The 7,654-nt window shown below is 42.1% G+C and overlaps 1 pseudogene; it reads left to right on the forward strand.

The window, feature by feature from the left end:
* Positions 1-4,967: 4,967 nt before the first annotated feature.
* On the forward strand, positions 4,968-6,864 carry LOC104586548 (14-3-3-like protein pseudogene; annotated as a pseudogene).
* Positions 6,865-7,654: the final 790 nt, after the last annotated feature.

A 7,654-nucleotide genomic window follows, 5' to 3' on the forward strand; every position in this document is an offset into this window, starting at 1 on the left:
GACGACTTAGCATGGGAGCTAGGAGGAAAGATGCAAATTTTGCCCATGGGCCTAATAATGGGCCTGTCATCATGCGCACCCAAATTGTTGGTGTTGGATAGTTCATCAGGAGAGTGCAACATGCGTAGATCTAAAGCAACTTCAGTGGTACGGTGTTGCAGATCTGGGACAACTGTAGTGATGGGTCGAGAAGTGTGCGCAGGGACCTGAATAAAAATGCCATTATGTTCCTCGGAGGAGACATTATCTGGCTTGGCATGATTTGGAATGCTTGGAAAGGTAGTCTCGTCGAATACAACATGTCTGCAAATGTATTCTCGACCTGTGGGAGAGTGGTAGCACTTGTAGCCTTTGTGTTCGTCATTGTAACCCAAGAAGATGCACTTCATGGATCGGTAGTTGAACTTATTTGTGTTGTATGGTTGAAGAAACGAATAGCATGCACAACCAAAGATCTTCAACATTCTGTAATCTAGAGTCTTTCCGAAGAGTTTCTCATATGGGGACTTACCGCCAACCACTGGACTTGGGAGTCTGTTAATCAGAAAAGTAGTCGTGATAGCTGCATCGGCCCAAAAACTAAAGGGAAGAGACAAGGTGGCTAGTAGAGGCAGTGTTGATTCTATAATATGTCGATGCTTCCTTTTGACGGTGCCATTTTGTTCATGGGTGTGAGGACAAGCAAGTCTGTGATTAATTCCACAATCGTCAAGTAATTTAGAGAGTCTTCTGTATTCTCCTCCCCAATTGGACTAGAAATTCTTGATTTTTATATCAAACATGATCTCAACATGTCTCTTGAAATTGACAAAAATATCATAAACTTCTGATTTATTGCACATGGGAAAAATCTAGGAGAATCTACTAAAATCATCAACAAACATTACATAATATTTGAAACGCTATTGAGACTCAACTGGATCTAGACCCCAAACATCTGAGAAAACCAACTCTAGAGGTCTTTTGGACTCTGAACTAGAAGACGCTAATGACAACCTATGACTTTTTCCTAATTGACAAGACTCACATATTGCTTGTCGTCTAGACTGACCAATGTAAGGTAAACCATACTTAGACAAAACTATGTCCAAGTCGTCGATACCAATCATCAACCGAGACTTTTTCACCAACCAATAATGAAGAAGACTTATTTGATGAAGAATCTGGGAAGCAATATAAACCGTCTCTACTGGGCCTTCGTAGAATTGTTCTCCCCTTGTAGTCCTTCAAGAGAAAATAACCCCAGTGAAATTCAAAGAACAAGTCATTATCTCTAGTGAATTTGTTGACAGACAACAAATTTTTGGTAATGGTAGGAACATGAAGCATATCGGTTAAATGAAAGTGAGCATTAGAGGTAGAAAGTGTAGATGTGTTGATATTAGCTACTTGCAAACCTGACCCATTACCGACTCGGACTTGATCATTGCGACTGTATTCTGACCGGTTCTGGATATTATCGGCAACCTGAGTCATGTGGTGAGTTGCGCCAGTGTCCGGGTACCATGTTGGGTCATAGGTGGATGACATCCCACTTTGAAATGCAGTAGGATCGTATTCATCATTGTTATAGGAGATATCAAACCTACGCCTGCACTTAGCAACCACGTGTCCATGTTTGTTGCACAATTGGCAAACTACGTTGGATGTCCCTTTTCCACGACCACCATTGTTAGAAAACTGACCTGAACCTCGTCCTCTTCCATGATCTCAAGTGTTTCCAGAATTGGGACTGTTCGTAGAGTTGCGGTTCTGTTGAGAACTTTGGTTTTTGCCTTTGAAATTTGCAACATTGGCTATGGGTGAAGTGTGATCGTTGACAGTGCTGCTACGTTGTTCGAGTAGCGCCTCATGGTTCAAGATGATGCCGAGCACATCATCGACGTCCAGTTGCTCCATATCAGATCTATTGGTGATAGCAGTGACTATGGACTCGTATCTTGAGCCCAAGTCACATAAAATATACATGGTGAGATCTTTTAGCAAGATCGGTTCCGCCACAGCAGCCAAGTTATCTGCAATAGATTTAGCATGACGTACATATTCACTAAAAGTGAGCGTACCTTTCCTCAATGATTGTAACTGGTGTCGGAGTTGAAGGATTCTGGAGCGAGAGAGAGTCAGTAAGATTTGGAAAGAGCATTCCGAACCTCTTGAGAAGACCGCAGTGCAACAACCTGTGCCATGATGCTTTTGGTCAAATATGAGATCAGCCAACTGAGTACTAACTGATCAAGTTGGAACCATCTCTCAAAGGTAGGATTTGGAATACTGCTCGATGGATCACTGGGATCAATGATCTCCTTGGGCGGAGCTGGAATGGAGCCATTGACAATACCCATCAGCTTATGGGTGTAAAGAATAGGAAGAAACTGGTTCTTCCACAACAAATAATTTTCGTTGGTTAGCTTCACTGGGATGTAGTGGGTGATGTTTGGAAGTTGGGGCAGCCCAATGGAGTTATCAACAGTCGAGCTCACCTGGTTTAATGCAAGAGAAAAATCTCCTGAAGAGGCCATGAGGACGTTGGCTTTGATACCAAGATAAAGAAATACCAAAGAGGGAACAGAGGACAGAAACTAATAGAATGGGAAGAACTTGTTAATAATGGTTCTGCCCTGGTGTCTATTTATATTCATTGAATAGGAGTTGGGCTTACAATGAACTTCTAGATGATAAATACAAAGTACAACAAGGAAATTAACTAATGAGATAACAAGATAGGTTCCTGAACTCCAACACGTCAAGGACTCTTCATCATTATCTTAACAATGCCCTATTGAATAAGAGGAAGAGAAAGAAGAATGAGAAGAAGAAGGGCCTGAGAACGAACTCTAGATGATACCCGTCGAGGCTTCCACGTTCCTAGACGCTGGTGTAGAGTGAGGACGCCGATGGATGCTTAATTCGGTGGAGGAGAATAAAAAAATGGGAGAGAGTTCAAAATGAGGACACCAGACATAGAGGTGTCAAGAAGGGTCGTGCCAAGCCCGGCACGGAGGTACGTGCCATGCTGGGCCAGGGGCTCAAGGCCCGTGTGCCAGCACGACATGGTATGACAGCTCGTGCTGTGCTGCTTGCGACTCGCGGGGCTCATAGCGGGTCGCGCTCAGCCCGCTCAGAATATAGTCGTTGGGCCCCTCCCCCCCCCCCCCCCCCCCCCCCCCCCCCCCCCCCCCCCAACACGGCTCACTTTACACCTCTAGGCTATATGCTATATAGCCGTTGCCCCCCACCCCCCCCCCCCCAACAGCTATAAACAAATATATTAGGGGGTATTTGTGTATTTTGCATTTTTTTGCTTATGGGGGATTAAAAAATGACATAAATGCCCCCCAACAACTATATAACAACTAGTTTAGGGGGGCTTTTTGGGTAAAGTTACAAATAACTTTACAATGGCCAAAATACCTCTCCTAACAACTAAATAACAACTAGTTTTTTTTGGGTATTTTGGGCAATTGAATTATGTTTAATTCCTATAAATAGCCCTATCCTCCACCATTCTCATCACACCAATTCAACAATTCTCCTATTATGTTATTCTCCTAATCTCTTCAGTCTTTCTTCTCTCAGTCTCTTTCAGTCTCTCATACATTCTCTACAATCTAAGTGAACTCTGATAGTCTCATAGTTTGATTCTCCAAGTTAGCAATTTGGAAGGGTTGGAGCCTTGGACATTGTCATGTTGAAAGGTTTTAATCGTTTTAATCAAGTTGGGATTCTGAACCGGCAATCCAGGATTCCGGGGTAAGTCCAATTAAATTAATTTTATATTTTTAGAATTTGAAAAAAATGGCCAATTCTTCCCAAAACCCCAAGTTTAGTAGCCCGATTTGGAGAATATTTAAAATAAAGGATGTTGAGTGGGAGGGGAAAAGAGCAATTTGCCAAAAATGTAGAAAAGACTATCTATTGTAGCAAGGGTGGTACTGGCCATTTGACTAGACATTTTCTCACACATGAGAAGGAAGAAGAAATAACCCACAATTTAAATGAATTTTTGAAATAATGGAAAATAAATTTTAAAAATATTGGGAGAAGTCGGAATCTCAAAGAACATTTCTCGCCGCCAATCCCACCATGGCACATGATCTGTGATCTACTAACCCCTCCGGTGTCTACAGGCTACAGTTCCATCGGACTCTTGTTTATTAGTTGTTTTAGTGCAGGACCTGCAGGTACCACATTACGACACTACCACTGTACCAAGGTTGGGTAGATGCAATCATGAATCATAATACATAAATAGGTTACAACTTTACAATTACAAGACAAAGGAGGGCATGATACTACAGACTACTTACACCGAATATTTCATTTCTCACATGAAGCAGATGATGAAAGTGTGTGTGGATGCTTTCATCATAATGTACACGTAAATTTGGTTTAAATTGTAAATTTTAACAAATAACCCACAATTTTTTATTTTGTCAAATTATTGTAATTTTTTTTAATTTTATTTAATTTATTTGCTATTAATGTAATTTTGTATTTTCAATTTGTAACTATATAGTCTATAATTCTATATTGTATTTTTTATATTTTATTTATTTATTCCATTTTCATATTTTATTCATCCAAGGATGAAGTTTATAAAGTATCCAACCATTGTATATTTCATAATTTCAATATTTTTATAATTGTATGCCTTGTAATTTGTATCATTATTCATTCAAATTTAAATGAAATAAAATTCTTAAATTCCTATTTGAATTTTTTATACTTTTATTTATTTATTCTTTAGGTAATGGTAAATTCATTATTAATTTATAGGTAAATTTCTTAAACTATCCTTATGGTTTAGCTAATTGACTAAGTGTACCCTTACTGTTTCAAAATTGACTGATGCTACCCCTACTATTTTTCACAATTGTCTAAGTCTTATTAATATCGTTAAACATGGACGAAAAAACTAAAATGTCTGTTTTACCCTTTAATAAATAAAAAATTATGAATTATTTGTTAAAATTTACAATTTAAGCAAAATTTAATAAAAAATTATGAATTATTTTTCACACACACATTCACACACTCATTGGAAAAATTACTTTTTTATCCCCGTTTTAATCTATATTTGTGGGTTCACTTGGAGGAGTGGCCGCCGATCTCTGCTCGATGCAGCTGCCGCTGATCTCTGTTCGAAGGATACACTACAACATCAGCTGCCGCCAGTTGGGTTAACCTTAGATTTCTGTGAAAGCCTTTTGCTTAAGATGGAGATCAATAGAGAATTTTCAAAATGCTCGACCAGAAGAGGATTTTCAAACCCCACCAAAGGATAGAGATCGAAGCGCCCAAGAATGGAGAGGAGCACTGTCGCCTTCGCCCGTGACGCTTGTCATTGCAATTTCTGGACGGCAGTGTGACGGTGAGAAAGGTTGGAGATCTCAAATCTGCAAGGAAAACCCAAATCTGAGATCTGGCCTGTCGTCCGCCGCTTCAATGTAGGTACTCACCGTCGATGATTTCTTTCGATAGGTGGGTATTAATTTCTCACCGCTTCGATCTGCAAGGAACCCTTCTCCTCTGTTGTCGATACTTTTACCAAATCCTTTAAACGCCTAGCTGCTCCCACCGGGTTGGACTTTTCCCTCTCATTCAAACTCCCCTCCAACCTTCTCTCATGCGAACCCTAGCCGGTACGAGACCACCGACGACCAACATCAACTGATGTGTGACGGCAAGGACTCAATCTGTCGGAGACTGAGTCGTTCCATTCTTGAGGGAAGAAGATGAGAGAGAGAGGGGGAGAATAGAAAGCCTGTTCCTTTTATTTCTTCTCTTCTTCAAATTCTCAAGAGGTTTCAGAACCAGGAATTAATTTAACATAACAGAGATGTCTCCAGCGGAATCATCTCGGGAGGAAAATGTCTACATGACCAAATTGGTCGAGCAGGCATAACGGTATGAGGAAATGGTGGAGTTCATGGAGAATGTTGCCAAGAAAGTGGATGTTGAGGAGTTGACTGTCGAGGAACAGAGCCTTCTCTCTATGGCTTACAAGAATGTCATTGGAACCAGGAGGGCTTCTTGGCGGATTATCTCCTCCATTGAGCAGAAGGAAGAGAGTAGGGGAAATGAAGATCATGTGGCAGCTATCAGAGAATACAGGGGGAGGATTGAATCTGAGCTCAGCAAGATCTGTGATGGCATCCTACGTCTACTTGAGTCACACCTCATCCCTTCATCATCAGCTGCACAATCGAAGGTGTTCTACCTTAAGATGAAAGGTGATTACCACAGGTACTTGGCTGAATTTAAGACTGGCGCTGAGAGGAAGGAAGCTGCTGAGAGCTCATTGACATTCCTTTCGCCGAATTGGCTCCCACTCACCCAATAAGGCTTGGGCTTGCACTCAACTTCTCGGTCTTCTATTATGAAATCCTGAACTCACCAAATCGTGCTTGCAGTCTTGCAAAGCAGGTTTTTGATGAGGCCTAGAAAGTCACCTGCATTGGCCAGGTTCGTGTCAAGACAAAGAACAGGGGAAGAAGATGAGAATGATGTCAGAACGAGAGTTCAACCACATCAGGATTGTCTGCAGCACTGGAAACAGAGATGGGTCCATCTCCCTGTAACAATTTGCAAAGCTCTGAGAGCCTTTGAGGTCGAGTTTAACCATTTCCTTCCTTGCCGGTCTTCGTGTACTTCAATGAATGAGAGACAAAAGGCGGTAAAGGTGAGGACTTCACGAGAGTTTAACTGTTCATCGTCTTTGACGAAGAACAGAGTGACGAGAGCAGAGGATTCTGGTGGCCCGTCATCTTTGTTAGCTCAAAAGCTCAACGGAGTGACGAGAGTTTAACTGTTTATCGTCTTTGTTATATCAGGAACTCAATGGAGGGTTGATCTTGATTTGGGAACCGATCTGGTGTTGACGTAGAAGAGTCTCTCTTTGTTTGCTCGGGAGCTCAACGGAGGGTTGAAAGAATGTTGATTTGGGAACCAATCTGGTATTGATGGAGATGGTGAGAGGAAGATAGAGGGAAGGGAGAGAGAGGTCGAAGGAAGAAGGGGTGCCCAGTTGAGAGGAAAGGGATGAGGGTAACGCTGGGTTTTAAAAAATTTTAAAACCTAACGGTAAGGGTACAGCTAGACAATTTTTAGAAATAGTAGGTACCATCAGTCAATTTTCAAACAGTAAGATACACTTAGTCAATTAACTAAATAAGGATAGTTTAAGAAATTTATCCTTAATTTACAATCCTGATCCTGATATAACCATAATCCATTCAGTGAGTCTAGCCCGATTTGGCCCAGGACCAAGGCCCACCCTATGGCCCAGCCCGACATGGCCTGCAGCCCAGCCTGGCCCAGGCCTGCAGCATGGCACGGGCCTGCCTAGGCCTGGGCCGTGGGCCGTGTCAGGTCAACCCCTAAAACTTCCATTGGGGAGGGCAGCACGGTCCGTGACGGCCCGTGGTCCAGCACAGCATGACCCGCTTTTAGTGCGGGCTGCCCACAGGTCATGTCGTGCCGGCCCGACACGGCCCACTTTACACCCCTAACCAAACACTTTGGCGCCCAAAAAATGTTCCACACAATGAAAGTCCACCGCGTGTTTCTCACACGCATTCTCTCTCAACGCGTGCAGATTCACCCAAAACAAAAAAGTTTCTCCATTCCTGTTCATGCTCTTTCAGTCTTGTCT

The sequence above is a fragment of the Nelumbo nucifera genome, chromosome 3 (genome assembly GCF_055504915.1).
Source record: "Nelumbo nucifera cultivar China Antique chromosome 3, China Antique-T2T, whole genome shotgun sequence".
Taxonomy (NCBI): Eukaryota; Viridiplantae; Streptophyta; class Magnoliopsida; order Proteales; family Nelumbonaceae; genus Nelumbo; species Nelumbo nucifera.